Source organism: Larus michahellis, chromosome 6 (assembly GCF_964199755.1).
Source record: "Larus michahellis chromosome 6, bLarMic1.1, whole genome shotgun sequence".
In the NCBI taxonomy this organism is placed as follows: Eukaryota; Metazoa; Chordata; class Aves; order Charadriiformes; family Laridae; genus Larus; species Larus michahellis.
Window position 1 is genome coordinate 21,829,643 of NC_133901.1, and position 19,864 is coordinate 21,849,506.

At 41.0% G+C, this 19,864-nt stretch overlaps 1 long non-coding RNA gene across 2 annotated transcripts in view; it reads left to right on the forward strand.

Annotated features, from left to right (window-relative positions):
* The window catches only part of LOC141744946 (uncharacterized), a 65,652-nt gene that overhangs the window by 19,706 nt on the left and 26,082 nt on the right, over window positions 1–19,864 (forward strand). For both annotated transcript variants that reach the window (XR_012587626.1, XR_012587627.1), the window contains exon 2: window positions 14,166–14,297. This is a non-coding gene — a long non-coding RNA (uncharacterized LOC141744946). The remainder of the gene's footprint in view (window positions 1–14,165; window positions 14,298–19,864) is intronic.

Sequence of the window (19,864 nt, forward strand, 5' to 3'; positions counted from 1 at the left end):
GTACACCAAGTCTATGGGAGGAAAAAATGAATTTTCTTGCAGGAAGCAATGGTGTTTCACATGGTAGTCACTCTTCCCTTCGTAGTTTATCATACCATATGTAGGAATATCTCAGAATCTTCCAGTAGTATTTTTAAACGATGACTACCATATGCCACGTGATAGTGTGTCTGTTATCCTTCTCCTAAAGGGAGACATCTATGATGTGAAGTGTCATGACTGTGTTTGTCCGTATCAAATACACATTGCTACACTTCTATGTTAAAAAAGGAATAATGAGAAAAGTGGTCAAAATAAAAAGGAGTGAGCCTTGTGATGATCCTGATTTCCCAAGGGAATTTTTTCCATGGTCTCTGGCTGTGCCTGACAGACTCCTGACTCCAGAGAAGATGAACTCTAGCCTTTACTGTAGAGAGATCCACCATACCGAAGGAATAAATATGTTGACCGCAGTCCTTCTTACAAGAGCTAAATAACCTTTTAAACATTCAGGGTGTAAACTGTGTAGGGTCTAAAGGCAAGTATTGAGACTATAAGACCTCTACTGCAAGTTTCTCAGACATCACGTTAATGTGTATATGCATGCACATGCAGAGATGCTAGTTGAAATACCATGAATTTTGAACTGTTATTGCTTACTAATCGCCAGTGTAACTTTCAGTGGTTCACGACTTGTGAACCACGTGTGTGTTCATGCCACATTCTGTTGCCATGAGAGAACTGGGTTAGCTCTTTAGAAATTGATGCAATTCTTGTTGGAGGTGGGAGGACCATTTGAGGGGAGGAAAAAAAATAATGGCAGAGTTTAGAAAAAAAAAAAAGTATTAGTAATGATAAGTAGTGTGTACAACATTTGTATTATCAGATAGGATATCATGGATCCTTTTATTGATCACTGGAATCACTAGTGTGCTACAACACGCATTTGAAACCAGGTTCCTGAAAATTCTTAAGTCAAGCTGAGGTTGTCTTTGAGGTGTGAACTAGCAAGTTTGGAGCTGCTAGCTTCTTGTGCTCAGTGCTGCTGCAGAATTCAATTCTTAAACACAAAATACCCTGTTGAGATACCTCTTTCCAAACCAAGTGGGTTTGTAGGCCATTTTTTTTTCCTTGAATAAACTAGCTTTTTGTAATGAGGAGACTGATATAAGGGAGCATTTCTAGGCGATAGCTGTGGTCAGTCTCCTTTTTCAGGCTAACTCTTTGGTTTATTGTTTTTAAGCAATGTGGAGGTCTTTGTTTTAAAGGTTGGTTGGTTTGTTTTGTGGCTTTCGTTTTGTTCTGAAATCCTTAAGTAGCTTAAAGGGATCTATTTTTGAGGTAGTTGAAGTGAGAAACGTCACTTAGCAACTTCCTTTACACTGGAGGACATTTAAGGAGAGCAGAGGGTGCAGGGGCCATGCTTTCATGCCCCCGGGTTGAACTCTGAGCCAACACTTTCCTATATGATGCAAGAAGACAACTTTTCCTTATGCTGTGCAAGTAATGCAGGATTTTCTCCCTTTCAACCTACTGTATTTCTCACCATTCACGCTTTTATCAAGTTGCTCAATCTTTCCTGTCTGTAAATAAAAATGAGTATACGTACCATGTGAGAATTTGTATGTAGTCCTTTGATGTGAACAAAAGGCTGCTTTCCCATGCCTAGTCATCTGTCTCCTATGTAAATAGTTATGATTGCCAAAATGTTACTGTTGAATTTTATAAGCCATTTGTGAGCAGAGAGAGAATGCATACTTATCACAGACTGTTTTCCCATCGTATTAATTTGACACAACCATTAAAGGAAATATTAAAAAGTATTCTTAAAGACATTAAAATAACGTAGAAATTAAAAAAAATGCAAATAACACGTATTATACAGGGGTTTTTAGGTGATGATATGTTACATATTAAGCTGAAAGGGGAAAATCTTACTGTAGCTAAGACTTTCCTTTCTTTGGCTCAATGTATAGTCGGTTTATTTGGTTGGATCCTGGTGCAGCTCTCGGAAAACACTAGGCTAGATGAACTGAATCATTTAGGATGTTTCAACCTCTGTCCAGGATTCTTTACTTGAGTAAGATTTACTTGGATGATGCCTGGGGTCCTGTACACCTTCCAAACTGAACATCTCCCTGCCAGTCATCGCAGCTCTGCTGTAATGTTCTCTGTTCACAGGTGGACACTTGGTACTCTGCTGTGGACCCTGTACTCAGGAGAAAGAAAATGGGGCTAGAATATAGCAGAAATGAAACTCCAGGGGCTGGAATCCCCATCTGATGATGAGCTGTCAGTATACTTTGATGTGTTCAGAATGCTTCCCGCACAAAACAGGGACCTGAACCCAATCCCTCTGCTTGACTCCACTTCTTGAATTTGCGTTTAGAGTGATTGCTCCACGTGTCTCTCTTGTCTGTAGTTTTTCAGTCCAAAATCCTTTAAACTTTCAGGGTATTTTGATATGTGGATCCAGACTTGAAGTTTCAGTATGTAGGCCACTTTGTGAGTAGATGGGGTTGGTTGCTTTGTTTGTTTGCTTTAAAATCACTGTTATCTAGCTCTCCCTCCATCCTGAGGGGAGAACACTCTTCTTTCATGATCTTCTAAATTCAGAGCTGAAACAGAGTAACAGCTTCCAGGAAGCCCTGAGTGTGGTAAACCCAGGCCTCTAATAATCTGATTCCAACTATAGCATGAAAATAGACATTCAAACTGGCAGTAAAAAGAGATCCACTTAGCTGGAAAGTGACTTTGGATACTGGGTAGGCATATGACCCATTGCGACTGTTCTGTCCATTTCTATAGACCATCAGTGGAGCAGCACATCTACTTACAGCTTTGATGTTCTCCACTTCTCTCTCACAAGCGGATACTGCAAACTGTTGATCAAATTACTCCAAATGTGCACCCTTACCTCAGCACCAGCAATCCAAACCAATCTGATCGCTCGGATATCATCTTTTTAATGAATGGATGATATGATGTCAATGAGAACTCTGAGACCCTCTTTCTCTCTCTGGAAAGCCACTCTCTGCAGGCGCTGTGAGCATTGTAGTATTTCCTGTGCTATTCCTATACATTTATTCAATATTTGAAAATGCTGCTGCTCTTTGTGCCTGGTTTTGCTTCTTGTTAAGAAACCAAACTGTTTCTGGGTCCCCTTCGCTGATAGTCCCTCCCATAATGAATTGTGTCAAAAGGACTTAGTTATTCTGCATAGATAAGGTCGGACTGCAGCACCAGGAAATTTTAGCTTTGTTCTGCTTTCTGTCCAGTTTCATATCTAAATTGACTAAGGCATACAGAAATCAGATTAAGTGACTTCCTTCAAGTCACGCAGTGAGCAGCTCATTTTGGGTAGGATCCCAAGAGGATAGTTGTGGTTCCCAGCCCTCTTCTGTAACCTCCAGACCACATTGTCTCCCCAATGCACAGTACAATGAATTCAGTCTGAACATTAAATTACAGCTTTGGCAACGTAGTAAGAGTTCCCTGGGCTCCCATATTTGCTTTAATTTGAACTTTCCAGAAGAGTTTCTCATTGTGGTTTCTACAGCCTTCCCTATTGACCGTGCTCATCACAGTATATCTAGAGAGGGTTTTAAGGGCCACTGCAACTCGGTTGCCAGTTCTCATGTTAGCTACCCAACACAGTAAAATCTCTGTCTCTTTGTTACTAAAAGTGGATGGCAAGTCATTGTAGGGATTTATTCTATTTTTCCTGGCTTCGTCAGTCATCAGAGTTGCTCAACACAGGCAAGTTTATGGTGGGCTGTAGTCCTCAGAACAACTTTTTATGTGAGACCCTTTAGTGGGGTGCTCTGTAATCTTGCTGTGGAGGAGGAGATGATAAGAGGGAAACTTAAAACCGGAGGAAGGTCTCTCTTGAAGGGAGGCTTTGCAAATAAATGCAAAATGCCTTTGGTTGTTTCTGTGGCCATGCAACCCTTCCCATTAGTTGTAATAAGCATTAGATGGGAAGATGCCTCTCTAGATCACCTGGAGTCCATACCTCACTTTATATCCCTACAGGCCTTTGAGGGAAGGCTCCCTTTGATGCATCATGTTCCCTTCTGTGAACTGGCAAGGGCTGGGAAAACCAATCACTTGTACATTCTCTCTCTACCTAGTTTTTAAAACTCACTTTCAGAACCAGAAAAGAAACGTTGCAATTTGGATTTTCAAACGTTCTTTGAATTTCTGTAGCTTTCAGACCACCAAAAAGGGTCTCCTGGCTTGTATGTAATAAGAATCACGTTCAAAACTCAATGCCTGTGTGTAAGCAGGGCAGATTCAAATATACATATGTGAAAACTTGAGCTGCACCATTACAAAATGGAATGATGTACCAGCTAGGCATCAGGTATGTGAAAGCCTTTAAGGCTGTTTGTCACTTCTGAAATAAAATTAGTATAAAGCTAATGAATAGAATAGCAAAAACAGTCAGGACAGGTTCTGCTCCCCCTTGTACTGGAGAAAACCTGTTGCAGCCTCACTGATTTCTTATAGAAATCTGTGGAATAGAATAGAAATATCCTACCATGCAAGGCTGTATTGCAAAAAGCTCCTCTTTCCTCAGTAAAAAGTCATTGGTGTTGCTCCAAATTTGCCTTATAAGAATAAAAGGTCTGTCTTCGTGTTACTTTTCTTGGTGGTTTATTCATCTTAAATAGTGGATTATAAGTTTTTGGTGGATTTCCTTTTCTAACTTTTTCATGCCTGAATAGAACAGAATTGTCTTTTTCTCTTTTGTTGTGCCTAAACCCGATGTCAATCTGCTCTGGAATAGTCACCTAAAATCCAGTTCAGCTCTTTTACACTACTGTGTCCAGTTCTGGGCTCCCCAGTTCAAGAGGGACAGGGAACTGCTGGAAAGGGTGCAGCAGAGGGCTACAAAGATGATTAGGGGACTGGAACACCTCTCTTATGAGGAAAGGCTGAGGGATTTGGGTCTCTTCCGTCTGGAAAAAAGACGTCTGAGGGGTGACCTTATCAACACTTATAAATCCTTAAAGGGTGGGTGTCAGGAGGATGGGGCCAGGCTCTTCTCAGTGGTGCCCGGGGACAGGACAAGAGGTAATGGGCACAAACTTGAGCATAGGAAGTTCCACCTAAACATGAGGAGGAACTTCTTTACTTTGAGGGTGGCAGAGCACTGGAACAGGCTGCCCAGAGAGGTGGTGGAATCTCCATCTCTGGAGACATTCAAAACCCACCTGGACATGTTCCTGTGTAACCTGCTCTAGGTGACCCTGCTCTGGCAGGGGGGTTGGACTAGATGATCTCCAGAGGTCCCTTCCAACCCTATGATTCTATGATTCTATGATTTTATGCAGTACTAGGAAGAAAGATAGCTTCAAGTTAAATGGGAATAACTTATTCTATCAGATGAAGATAAATCACTTCCCTGGCATAGCACCATTTTGTACTCTTAGTCTGACATCTCTCTAGTTTCTCTTTTCTTGTTCTGCTTTCCCTTCATATCATCTAATAGAAATTCTAAAGATGCATTAGAATTTTTTTAAAAACAAACCAACCACCCCTCTCAAAGCTGTAACTAATAATATCCCAAAATGCTCCTAATGGGTAAACTGGGAGCCAGAATTAATCCATAAAGGATTAGAAGACAAGAAGTTCCCACAGTGACTGTTAGGTATTATTTCTGTGTCTCTGATATCACACCACAAACATCTTTTTTGTGTAGTCTGTATAATTAACACATTCCTTTATTCACTGTCATCATCATCCTCCCCCCTCTCTCTCCAATCCATTGGCACAGGACTGGCAATGAGGCAGAGGGGAGTTTACCAGCTCATCTGACTCCTGTGGTCTCATGTTTACCAACTGCTGACCTCCTGGGATTGTGCATAGGGTACCCAGGATTTTAGGAGCCTCCCAGCCAAATATTATTAAACTCCTAAAATCAGGCAAAGTTTGGAGAATCCTGCCGAATGTGGATGAGCCCATCCATAGCTTAACCACCACAAATTTATCTTCCTTAAATTTGAACTCTATTAAACCATAGCATACAGTGCTATAATGACTGTAGAGAGTGCTATAAAATATAATTTTAAAAAATCAGAGAAGTCTCTGTATAATGCTGGAGTTTATTGAAACCACTCTTCTTACCAAAATCAACGTGCTTTACCAACAGCAAGGTGTTTTGGTATAAACGTCATAGTTTCTTGAACCTCTCTCTTCTGTTCCACTCAAGACTATCAATGTTTATCTGAAGGAAACAAGCCATACCATTTAGTTCACAGTAAGAACAATGAAAGCTTGTCTGTTAGCTAGCTTCTAGAATGGGAAGGATTGCCTCTATTTCCCTCCTTCTTGTTCATTTACTTTAAATAATTTAACTCTTTTGAATGCTAGAAGTCAGGAACAGAACCCATATTTTTTGGTTCCTAAACAATTTGACTGTGAAATAACAGACCAGAGACATTTCCGTCTCCACAGTTCCAGCCCTTCATCACAGCCACCCTGAAGGATAGATTAATTTGCACTAATGGAAAAGTTCTTGTTTTCAAGGCTGAGCAGCCTAAATCATGGCACAGAAATGGATTCTGTCACGCTGGGAGCAGATTGTTTTGGAGGTAGAAGAAAAACTTTGTAGTAACCCTGGCAATTTTTATGTACATACAAACGAGCATGATCTTCAGAGAATACATGCATCTGTCCGCTGGTTTAGCTCAGGCCCATCTCCAAATCGAGATCCCAAGTGGAGCATTATCATAACTTGAACCATTATTTCCTGGAGGGTGCACGTTTCACACACTGTCCTGCTGTGGCCAGGAATGCGAGAGGCTTGCGTCACCACAGAGATCGCACTGTTATAAAAGTGATATCCTAAGGAAAGGCCATGGCAACAACACATCCCCCTTGGGGAAGATGTCTGTGAAAGCCTGATTGTGACCTAGAAAAGATGTTGATAGGAGGAGCTGCTTACAAGAAGCCTTCATTGAATTAGGAATCTGAATGCTGGTGAAGTTTTGAAAGAGAACTAAGTTTACAAAAATACAGCAAGGGTGGGGGTCTTGTGTATCCCTTGACCAGCACCAACTGGTACTAATAATTCTTAAATAAACAAAACCCTCCAGTTCTTATGCCAAGGTGAAGGCTTGATCTCTGGGTTTGTGAGATGTTACAAAATCTATAGAGCTGGAACTTTGCCTGAGAGATCAATATATGTTATTGTTACTCAGCAGATGGAGTAAAATATTGTAGCCAAGCACAACTCTAACAAAACTGGTCTGAGAGAGAAGAGGAAAAATGCATGCACAGCTTATCAAATCCTTCTATTTAATTTATAAGTTTTTCCCTAAAATTTGAAACTTGGAAAAAGTTCAGGCTATTCTAGTAAGCATGAGTCAAGACTTCAATCTGAAATTTAATTGTGTCTCAGGTCCCTTTCACAGAGGAATTAATTATCCTATAAGTTAGGAAACACTGGTGCATCAAGCTTTTAATAACTATGCAGTGACAAAGTGAAGTATAAAGGGTTTTTTAAATAATGAATTTTCATTGATTGGGGGTGAAGTGGGATCCGGTGTTTCTCTTATCACAGTAACTGTATTGCTTTCCCTGCCCCCCAAGATAATAATCATCCTTCCATGTTAGTTAAGGGTTTTCCTTCCTTGTATGTTTTTAATTGGAATTGAATTGTAAAAAGAGGATCAAGCTTATCTGAACAAGGACTTTATTATCCTCTTCTACCTATTTACAGGCAAATTGAAAATAACCTTAGAACGGCTCCCAATTTCTCCAGCTATCCTGTCCTTTTCTTTTGATTGGGCACATCACCAGATCCTTGTGGTCTTTCTCTATGAAGTTCCAGTCATTAATTCTGTTGTCCTTGCCTTTAGTAACTGTGATGGGTTATTTTGCTTGCAACCAATTCTAGGCCTATAATTCAGAGATTTGTGTCTTAACCCAGTTTGTACGTCCACAAGTCTATCTCTGTAGCTCATTCCATCACTCAAATTTTTCAGTCTCAAATGTGTCTTGATAGTGCCCTCTGATAACATGAAACAAGAGAGCATTATTAGAAACATTTTTCAGCTAAAATTTTCTATAGATTTAGCAACTGTTGAGCGTCTTAAGTGTCACACCAGTCCTGGGTACATAAATGCAGGCATCCCTATGCATATTGCTTTGAGACAGAAAACACAGAGATCTTCTAATACAAAGCAAACAAACAGCTTTCTTGCTTTTTCTTTTTGTTGTTTGAAATTCCTTTTTGGCACAGTGTATACATACTTCTTTTGGCCACATAGCAAGGCAGCTGAAAAAATTGTCACAAAGTTCAACAAAGGGAAAGTGAGAGCGAGGGCTGAGTCATTGCATGTATGAGAGCTGGGAGGAGGAAGCATTGGACTGTACTGACAGAGATTCAGAAAATGCTGAGGAATAATCTATCCCAGAGGATGCTGGCAAGCTATCAAGAAACAAAACAAGAAACAAAATAAACCACGGCTCCACAAAGGGATGGAAACCACCCCCCACAAAGTCAGCCAAAGAACTTTCCATCACAACATGAACATCAGTCCAAATCTCTCTAGTTTTCCCAAGATGAGGCAACCACAGCATTGACACTGTTAGCAGTTCATTTAAAATATTGATCCAGCAGATGTTTAATGCTGGGCTGCTCCTGGTATACAGGTGCTGTTCAGCAGATGCTTGGAATGGCCATGGTGAAATGTCATGTCTGACAGGGAGCTGGTGCCTGGCAAGGGAAGGGGAGCTAGGGGTGACAGAGTGGCAAGCAGGCAGCAACTTCTCTGACAAGGGTCCAGCCCCACAGCACCTGAACGAGGTCACAGCAGGTCCGGTGAGAACAGTCAGTTCTAGACAAGAGTCTGGTGACAAGATTCCAAGGTCAAATGAAGAAGTCAAGGCAAAGTGATGCTGAGTAGAAAGCCCAGACGAGACTTTGCACAGCCCTGCTCCTCGCACCTTCCTTGTTTTTATGAAATTCTGATTCAAGGTTATACAGCTGTGTGGTGTCAGAGCAAACTTTGGACATAAGCAAATGAACCTTTAAAGAGGGGAAGAGGCTGTAGAAAAGAATTATAGAGGAAGGTGATTATGGAGATATCTCAAGAAATCAGCTTATCTTGTACTCAACAGAAAGAGATACTTTGCAGCCTTGAGAAATCTGGAACTTTGTCCTGTAACATCCTGCATAAATTCACAACATAGTGTGGCTTTCTGGCCTTCTGCTGTCCTTGTCAGTATTCATGCTAGAGGCACATCTATACATAAAGAGATAGTTGTAGTCACAGCTAATAGCTCCCTGTCTCAAATGGTAGGACCATCTGGGTGTCTTCAAAAGAAGACACAAGGAACCCTCTAGTAGGTGGCTATAACACAGTTTTTACTGAGCAAGTTCCATTCTTGTCCACTACTTTTTGCACAAACTTTCCATCGCTTTAGAAAATAAACTCTTTTCTTATGCACTAGACCATGTATGTTCAAATTGTATGCCTGAGAGTCAGGTTCTTAAACTTACTGATAACTGTCTCATTTTCATGTCCTTCTCAAGTTCATGTATGCCTTAAAGCACCTGCTAGACTATTCTTGGCTATGTCAGCATGACTGGTAACACTGGCTTCCCCTATCACACTCTGGAAAACCTAGCCGAACAAGCAAAGGTGATTATCAGCACTTGGGCCTTTACAGGATTGAGGGAACTTCATTTCATATTGAAGTTTTATGGTAATCATGCTCTTCTGGATCACTGCCTGCAAGTCATGTGAAATACTTTGGTGTTAATTATCAGTCAATTTATTTCTTATTTCTAGTTTACTTAAGGTTACTGTGCAGCTGGGATTGGATTTCTCTTTTCTAATGGATAGGTTTTTGAGTCAAACAAATCAAGTGCAACATCTTTGCTAAGTACCTCAATTTGTATATTTACTCTTCAGGGTGTTTTTAACAAAGGTAAGTTTTGAAAAAATTCTTCTTTCTAGAGTTTAGTGTCACTCTGCTAGATTGAGCGTTCCTTTGATATATTCTCTCCCAACCCTGTGATTTTTTCCTCAGGGACATCACATTTGATTATATGGTGGTAGCTGTTCATTAGCAGCTCCGCTAGAGCTGCTTCTTGATCTGCGCCAAGCCAGGCCCATGTGTTTTCAGGACAAGGGTCAGAACATCCTCTCCTCTGTGTGCTCCAGAACGAGTTGTTCCAAGAAACAATCCTCCAAAGGTCAAACTTTCTGATATAAGACAAGTTTAGAAGAGAGCAGTGGAAATCCTACATTATGATTTTATTAGATTCTGTTGTCCCTTTCATCTCCCAGCATTTTGTGCTCAGTAGCGTTCTTAGTAGAGATCAGCGGCAAGTAACTCTCATTAAAGGTACTATAGTTTTCTGTAAACTGAAATTTGTAGTTTTCACTGTATGGTTCCAGCTGCACAAAATTCTGATAAGATGCCCGCGTTCTTTGATATGTTCCTTATCTCGATTATCCCCATTATCCTTTGGCTTCCACTGAGGAGTTTCACAAAGAATAACTACAGCTGAGTGGATATAGGGGTTCCCTCATTCTCTAATCGGTGGAGAGAAAGCGAGGAGCTTTCTTTTCAGTAGGAAACTGTGTGGCTAAGATGGAGAGGAAGATGCTTTTCTAGAGGAAACTATTTTGGCCACAGAGGGAGTCCAATATTGACTTGAAGGGATTCATGCCATTGCAGTGGTGCTTTTCTTTGTTATAGTCAGACTTTGATTCTTCATATAACGGTCATTCTGTGGGTCTGAAGTTTCACAGTGTCTTAAGAGCTCCAAAATATTTTGCTCCAGCCTCTCTAAGATAGCTATAAAGGAATGTCTTTGAGGCCTGGAAGGAAAGGCAAGGATCCAGAACACTGGCAAAGGGCAAGCACGAAAGCCTACCTCAAAAAAGAGATAATAAGGAAAAGGAGGAACTGTCAATTAAGCCATTGTATTTTGAATGCCATGTTAGAAGTTCCAGGTCCTATTGTTAGGACAAAAACTTTGGTAAGTTGTTTGATACTGCGTATGGTAATTTTCAGGAATATAATGGACATATTAGTACTTCCTACCATACATCTCATTTGCATGCTGAGAGTTCCACATTTGTGAGATGCTTTCCCAGATACAGGCTGGTGTATTATTAACTCTATTTAATAATATTACAGTAATTCCCATTTTTACATCTTCTAGTGCATCTAAATGATAAAACATGATGTAATTGCAAAACAAAGCCATAAACTCCAATTTTTGTAGGAAATTCCAGTTATTTAAGTCATCAGTATGCTGTCCTTAGTTGGTATTTGAATATAGCTTTCTTTTATTTTAAAAGTTTAAACTTCCCCTGTCCCACCAAGGCTAATGGGCAGCTGGTTCAAATTCTGGGGCAGCAGAGTTGCATGCTCTCTGCAAGATGAATTCCTCAGTGAGCTGTCAACCCCACTTTCTAGAAGCTGCACTGAATGCCTGTCTTATAGAGACACCTAAAGTCACCACCGATTTGAAAACACTTATGCCCGTAATAGCAATCCTACTCCTGGAGGAACTGGCGTTGCCTCTGGCTTGCTTAAGTTGAGCATCAGCCACTTGGCGCTCCTGTAGCCCTCGGTCACTGCTGGCCTCCAGCTCTGAACAGAATTGTCCAAATTAAATAAAGTGGGATGATAGAGCTGTATTTCTTGGCACGCTGAGAATTGTTCAGCCCTTCCTTGTACTGTTAAAGGAGAAGGGAGCAGTGACCGAATAGCAGTCTGATGGCCTAGTGCCCTGAGAAGTACTTCTGCATCATGAGACCTGGTGAGGTAAAAGGCAAGTTGTTCATAATGATCTGCTGAGCAGATGTGCTCTCACCTGAATACTGGCTGGCAGATCTCATCACCATAAAGTGGACACCACTTCTGTGTTTATTACCAAGACAAGATCATGCTTTGGTGTAAGCCTTTTGCCATAGGGTCTGTGTCTGGATTAATAGAGCTGTCTTGTCATGACCTTCCCTTTATGCCACAAGTTACAGTTACCCAAACTGCAAGCTTCAAGCAGTGACTTTTTGAGCCAAGTCTCATTCTTGCTTCTGTCAGTGCGAGTGACTTTGCTGAGTCACAGGGACGCTGAGGAGGATAATCGTACTTCTGGGGTCTCCAGAACTGCATGGGGCAAGTTCAATAGGTTCATGGACCTATTTCAAGGTGACTGAGCACCTGCAGCTCCCAGATGTAAGAGTTTGGGGATTTTTGTGGTATTTTGAACTATACATTGATCTGTTTTGAACGATCCTTTCAATCAACTTTACCAATTTAGTATTTAATAGAATTTCCCCACTTGATAGAAATACCAAGTCTTCTTCATCTGGGGGAAAAGATCTCTCTCTGGTACATAAGCATTGAATGGTAAAGGGAATGGGTCTGAGTGTCCAAACAGGAGTAGCATAGAATACGTTACATTTCAGTGTGAGGCTTTATAGAGGTGGAAGCATTTTGGCGGGCAAAAGAAAGTTTAAAGAAACATTTATTGGTTTGTTTTTTTCAAAAGTAGCATTATGACACATTTCGTGCTCTGTACAAGCTTTGTGGGTTTTACAGTGTTCTCATAAACCAAAGCTCCTGAGCTCTGTCATCCTGGCTGGAAAACAGGGGAAGAGGGGGTAGGAAGCAGTGGGACCTCCTTGGCCCTAGGGACCATGATCATCTACACTCTCAGGACCCTGATTCCTTGTCTGATAGCAATCCTTCAGGTCAACTGTGTCAGAACCAGAAACCTTGGAAATTTAAGACATTGGAAGCAGGAGCTAACGGGCTTTCCATGATCTTATCTCCATGTCAAGTATTTTATCTTTAGTTTCTGGATGATTTGGTTTCCCATCTGTGCAGCACAGAGCCTCAGGCAAGCTGGCAGGAGCCTGGGCACGTTTACAGCAGAAGATAGGTTTCCACTGGAGTTGGCCTTTTACTAGTGCTAAATGCTTTGGTTTTGATGAATCAGCATTTTCCTATGGAAAAACATTCTTTTGGAGAATTTCCAGTCAGAATGAAACCTAGCTTCAATATATTGCAAAATCCCTCCAGGATAGGATTTATTCAGTGTAGCTGTACTCATAAGCAATGTTACTCTTCCTTGCTTACTCCTTACAGTAAAAAACCAACCAACCAAACAAACAAAAAAACCCCAAAAAACCAAACAAAACCACAAAAAAAACCAAACAAACCCAAAAAAAACAACCAAAAAAGAGATGCAAATATCATTGCTATGGGTATGTATAACGAGGATGTCTATTTTTGCCTCTAGAAAGATTATGCAGGGTATAGACATTGAAATATAGCACCTGGAAAGGAGGTGAAGTTCTTTCACATTCCTTTGTGGTGAAATGGTGAATTCTGAGACTTTATTTTGCAGTGGAGCAGTATCAGAGGTCATGGAAAATAAAAATAGATTAAACAATTCAGTATTTGCTTTGCAATTTCCTTGTAAAACAGACTTAAAACTAAGCACATCTTAATGAAAATCATAAATTTGATTAGACGTTTGTGAACTTATGTTTATATTCAGCTTTGCTTGATTTTGACTTCATGTTTCTTCTGGCTATCTATCCTGGACCAAAACATAGCTCAGGCTGTTGGAAGAAGTATAACCATAAATCAGCATTGTGCGTGAGTAACATTCAGAGCGATAAATAAAGCCTTTCTGTCTTGTGCCTCTGAGAACACAGTAGGTGTGAAGCCAGCCATTTTCTCAGGCTTATAATTATGGGAGGGCAGCTAGACACTGGTCATGCAAATTCACATCCTTACTTTCACAAGTTAGTCATTCCCTTAAAATGAGCATAGTTATATTTTGATTGCATGTGCAACTAGTGTAGTCCTCTCCTCTTGATTGGATTAACAGTTTAACGCTTTTGAAAGACCCCTGCTCCTACAGGATTTGCGCAGGGTCTTTTCCAGTCCATGTCAGCTGCCTACCTAGAATTCAGTTAAGCCATACCTAATCCTTTTGCCTTAAGGTGAGGGAGCAAGTTAAGGGTGATTCAGTGAGCTTTGGCAACTCTTTTTAAATAGCTGAAGTTGATGGATGAGCTCCATGCACAGCCTCATCTAGGAAGATCCTCTCTCTGAATAGAATCGAGGAGAGAAAAATTTATCACTTAAACAAGTTACAATTCAGAGACCAGCTCTTGCTTCTGTCTTTCTTGTTACAGGCAAAGGAGGCAATACAACTTCATGTGCTCCTGTGAAGGGAGGTCTTCAAGTTGAGCCTGCAGTAGAGATGTCCCTGCAAGTGGCATGGTCTGCGTCTGAGGAGTACGGGATTACAGATGGACTGAACTGGGGTGAGTTCTGCCACTCGGAAATACGGGTTTTTAATGACAGCACAGTGAATTGGTGGTTGCAACACTGCTGAGTGCATTTTCTAGAGGTGTGAGTTTTCATTCCCTCTCCAAACAGGGGTCCCTTGAGACAAGACTTTTGTAGCATATAAGACTTTATCCCTTGACTCCCTTGAAATAGCCTGTTGCATGATAATGTTTTATTCCTCTGTATCCCTCCTGTTGGGCCTGCCCTGTTGTTTATGCTGTGTGGAAGCAGAAGAGGAACGCTCTAGTTAATTGTGGTGGGATCAGGGAGGCATCCAAAAATGAGCAGTAGCAACAGCCAGATAAAATCCCTTTACTCAAGATGTGCGAAACAAGAGAGAAAAAACCTGAAAACTGGAAAAAGGAAAAAAAAATGCATTATATCTTTTATGGTTTTGAGCTGCAGTAGGCAATCACACACATACCACAGCTACTTGTTTAAAGTAGCTCTTTGCTACACTGTGCGTAGATCTAGAAAAAATAAACACAGGGAACTGGTATTTAATTAGTTTTACTTTAATTGGAAATAAATCTGAGGCATTAATTTCCAATCAGAGTTACCCGAAGTCCAAGCATGTTTAGATTCAGAATGAATGATTCATATCTTTTTTTAATTGGAGGCTCATCTACTTAGAAGATTATATGTTGAGAGAGCTAAAACTGACTTTGTCCCTACGTAGCAGTCACATAGAATATAATTTAAAGAACTTATTTTCTGCACCAAACCCAGTACTTGGATTTCATAAAAGACTCAGCATTTGTAGCATGGAGTTCACCAAAGAAGCTGACTCACCTTGATCTGTTCAGTTCTGAGCCTGAAAACCACCAAGTTGAATGTTGACTGTTGAGTGTCGTCTTTAGACCTCGGTTAGGAAGACAACATGCCACGAGCCAGGCTGACAATAAAACCTAGTGGGTAAACAACCCACCTAATGGTGAAGGATAAAGCTGTGAATGTGAAGCCATGGGAGTGAAAGACGAAGATGGGGTCATAAGAAGATGGGGTTTCTCTTTACTTAGATCTGTGGATATTTAGTGTGTCTGAAAGCGTACCTGCTTAAAGAGGCTGTTCAAAAAAGCTGTACTCTGCACTCTTTAAAGACAGATTAAGTATTTTTGCCATTTTTCTTTCTCTGGGGCCAGAAGGAATATTACTGGAAAAATTTCCAGGGATAGGATTGAGTTAACTTATCATCTACTTAGAGAAAAGGCTCCTTTTCAGTCTCTGGTTGAAAGCACAATTTGAGCTGATCTGTGGAGTGCAAAATTCCTTCAAAACCTCTGATGTGGGTAAGGCCAACTTGTTACAGGACTAAGGCTTTCCAGTGAGACTTTGATGGTTTGGAAAATACTGATTCAGCATGTCCATGATGGGTTGTGGAATTTTCAGGACATGCTTTACTAGCCTATAGTGGCTTGAGGCATAGCACAGCTGGAAGCACACCGCTTATTTCTTCTCAAGAGGTAAAAACATTGCAAATTTCTTAAATAGCCAATATTGTTTAGACAGAATTATATATGTGAATATTTTTGTAATAAATGGCTGTTATCATAATTTTTTATGATTATAGCCATTCCTAAAATTAATCCAAGATGCCTAAAGAATCCAAGCCAGGTTCTTTTGATTTTTCTGCAGGCTGTGAATACTGCAGGTACTCCTCTTCTAGGTCAGGCCAGTTACCCTGCATCTGAAAGGAGCCACACTCACCTTATGTAAGCAATCAGTCAAATTGCTTTTCTGCAATATCTTTTGTTAAACTTACATTTTGGTTTTATCCAGTTTAATTGAAACTTTGGCTCATGTTTTGAATGTAGATGGCTTTATATAAATCTTTAATGAATGCGTTGAACCTGGGTCAGTTGAGCTACTTTCAGATGATTTAATGCTGACTTCTGCTGTTACCAAGATCCCAACTGGTGACCAGTCACCAGTGTTTTCCTATCTTGCAGAAAAATTATACTACTTGGGGAGGGAAATTAAGCTTATGTTTGGATAGTAGATAACTAAGTAGGGAGGATTTTTTTTCCTCTTTCATATATATATGGTTGTTAAACAAATACTTTAGAAAGTGTCTTGGTTTGTGAAGCTAATGAAACAGTTTGTTAATAGAAATGGTTTAAAGTAATCCAGCTATTCTAGCAATGAATGCAGGAGCTTTGGAAAATTTTCTACGATTTATTTTTCCTGTGGAAAACCAAGTTTAGTTAGCAAGCCAGCTCCTGCTTCCAGCACCATTCTACGCCAAACTATTCTGAATTAGTCCCAGAAGCAGCTGTCTTTTTTGGTTCAGATCAGAATGGACAAAGACTGAGCTTTGAATAGTAGCTTGTGTTTTTCAGCTGTTTGCAACTACTTCAGTTTTGTGCTTAAATCACTGATGCTCGGTTGATGATTACTATTCCATGGGTGTTCAAAGTCCCAGTGTGCGTACAGAGCAGCAGAGAAGTAATCATAGCCTTAATCCTCTCTTCTGCCCCTGACGCAATGAAAAAACTAGGGAGAAGGTGAACATCCTCATACTACATTTTGCCTAGTTTTAATAATAGATTTGCATTTACTGAATTAGTTTTTACTAAGAATATTGACCTATGGCACAACAAAAGCATACTTTTGTTTTGTACCCTTGTAAAAGGGTACTCAAAGGGTGGTTCTGGAAGTGGAATGCAAATTCTTCTTACAAGCCACTATTTATCCTCATCTTGAACATTGTATCATATTAGCAAAACATTTATAGTGTGAGAGATGTATGAGTCAAAGTATTGCACTAATAGTTTAAATTGAAGACAGGCCAGAATTTTTCTGTGGTGTTCTCTGACGTATATATAAAGGAGTGAACAACCAAAAGGAAATTTGAATGTTGTAAATCAAACTGTTGCTCAACTCACCATCAGTAAGCAGGAGAAAGTTTACACAGCTGCCTCTCAGCAACTGCTAATAATAAAGTATATTTCTACCTTCCTGTACACGACAGTAATATTTTTACCTGGGTCACCAGCAGGACTTGGCTGTCAACATGTTGGTGAAAATGTCGCTCAATTTTTTTTTTTTTATATTTCTGAGTAAGGATTTTGTTGCTTTCTTCTACTTTTAATTTTGATATTATTGACAATATTTGCTTACTTGGTGCGTGTTATGTTGGAGACCTTCACCCCATGGTTGCCCTGCAGCTCCCAAGGAACTGTGTACCTCCTTTGCTGGTGGAAATGAGGACGCTGTGGGGTGGCTGGTGTGTACAGCAGGTCTTGCACCAACAGGGAGTCGGGATGCAGCTGTCCCAGCATGAACACCCAGAGACTTGGAGTGTTCTTGGGCTCTTGATGTCCAAAAGACAAGGTAGGACTCAGGATGACGCCCAGCACTGTCATAGGTCTTTTGGATTACCATAGGCAAAGCTTTTTATTGCTTTGTTTCTCAGTTTCCCCACAATGAAATGAAATGGACTAATACTGTTTCCCTTCTCTGAAAAGTGTGTTGAGTTTTTCAAGTAGAAAGTAGGATGGAAGTTAGGCAATAATTTTATTATTAAATAGTGACACTTATTTCTTGAATACTATTAACAATTTCTGAATACTCTCATTTCTTATAACTAGGTCTATACAACCTCAGTTCACCTCCTTGTGCTGGTGCTTTAGATACGCTGTTCCACAGCTACCATGGGGATTTCTGTAGGGCTCTGGTATCGTTCTGTGCAGAAGATAGCCAGGCTTTGAGATAAGCGGTTTGTTTTGTAGTGACCAGGCTCTCCGTGGATGCCTCTCTGGTTTGTTGCATGCATTGGAAAGGGCATCAGAAGGAAGTGAGAAGTTGGGGGAGAGAAGGCACAGGCATTTCAGAGAAACAGGGCGGTGTCTTTGCCACGGAGCTCTGATATTACACTAGTCTGATCACTTACAACAAAATATTGACATGTTATAATCCATTCAGTTAGTTTCTCAGTGTGAGGCAGTGATTTACAAAGACTTGATCATGAGCTGCAGCTTTCTCTTCCCCTCCCCAATGTCCCATCTCCAATATTCTACAGTGTTTACACAGAGAACACTGCTTTGTACCATCAGATGTCTTGCAGGAAGACACCTGTCAGATGACAAGTTCCCCTTTCCACACTGCTGTGGGGGACCTAGCATCTCGACTGTGTTTAAACTGGTCGGCCATGCTGGGATGAGCCCTGGACAGAAAACCACGCTGGGAATCAGTTGCTGCAAAAGTCTGTGTGACATTACTCCCTGGAGTATGTCCAACAACTGGCTTAGAAATTAAAAGCTGCTTTCTCTAAGCACAGAAGATGCTTAGATATATAGGGGGATGTTATCATGGTTAATAAAAGTATCTGTAGCCACATCTATAATTTGCTTTGGAGAGGAACTAGCTGAGGGTCTCGGTACTGTGCCCCCCTGCCGCTGGTGCCCTCCTGTACAGTGCTCTTAGACCCTACCTGGTACTCAGGGCAAGGCATGTGCTAAGAGATAAGGTATCTGTTAATGGCCATGTTTGTCTACGCTGCTCTGTGCAGAGTTGGATATTTCTACATATATGGTTCCTTGGCAGAAAGGTTGGAAGGGTTAAAAATCTTATATTTTGTTTTCTCGGATGTTTTTGGGATCTGCATAATGCAAAGTAAATTAGCCAGGACAGAGCTCTGGACCAACAGAGCTGCAGTGAAACTGTGTCTGAGATGGCTCTGAATGAGTTCATTTGAGTGTCTCTGCATATGGGGAAGGAGAAACTCCCTCAGTTGGCTTAAAGGAGGTGCTAAAATTTGGAGCATAGATTTCTAGGTCCTAGATACAGTTAATGGAGAGAGCAAGCAGCTCCAGAGCATGACTCAGGTCTGCATCACCCTCTGCAGCTGCAGCTGCCTGCCTCTCCCCACTGACTAAGGAGCGTTAGGCTTCTAACTGAGGCACTCAGTGCGGATCTGTCATCCCTGTAACATGGCCAGAGGACAGATCTTTTGCATGTGCAGTATTTACAGAATGGTAGGGGTTGGAAGGGACCTTTGGAGATCATCTAGTCCGACCCCCCTGCCAAAGCACGTTCACCCAGAGCAGGTTGGACAGGAACGTGTCCAGGTGGGTTTTGAGTATCTCCAGAGAAGGAGACTCCACAGCCTCTCTGGGCAGCCTGTTCCAGTGCTCTGACACCCTCAAAGTAAAGAATTTTTTCCCTCATGTTGAGACAGAATTTCCTGTGTTCCAGTTTGTGCCCATTGCTTGTTGTCCTGTCACTGGATACTACTGAGAAGAGTTTGGCCCCATCCTCTTGACACCTGCCCTTTAGCTATTTGTAAGTATAGATGAGATCCCCTCTCAGTCTTCTCTTCTCCAGGCTGAACAGACCCAGGTCTCCCAGCCTTTCCTCAAAGAGAGATGCTCTAGTCCCTTGATCATCTTCGCAGCCCTCTGCTGGGTTCTATCCAGTGGTTCCTTGTCTTACTTGAACAGGGGAGCCCAGAACTGGACACTGTACCCCAATAAGGCATTTAAATTCCTTATGCCTTCTCAGACCATGGTGCTCCTTTTGCTTGCTTTGGCTAGGACTGGCA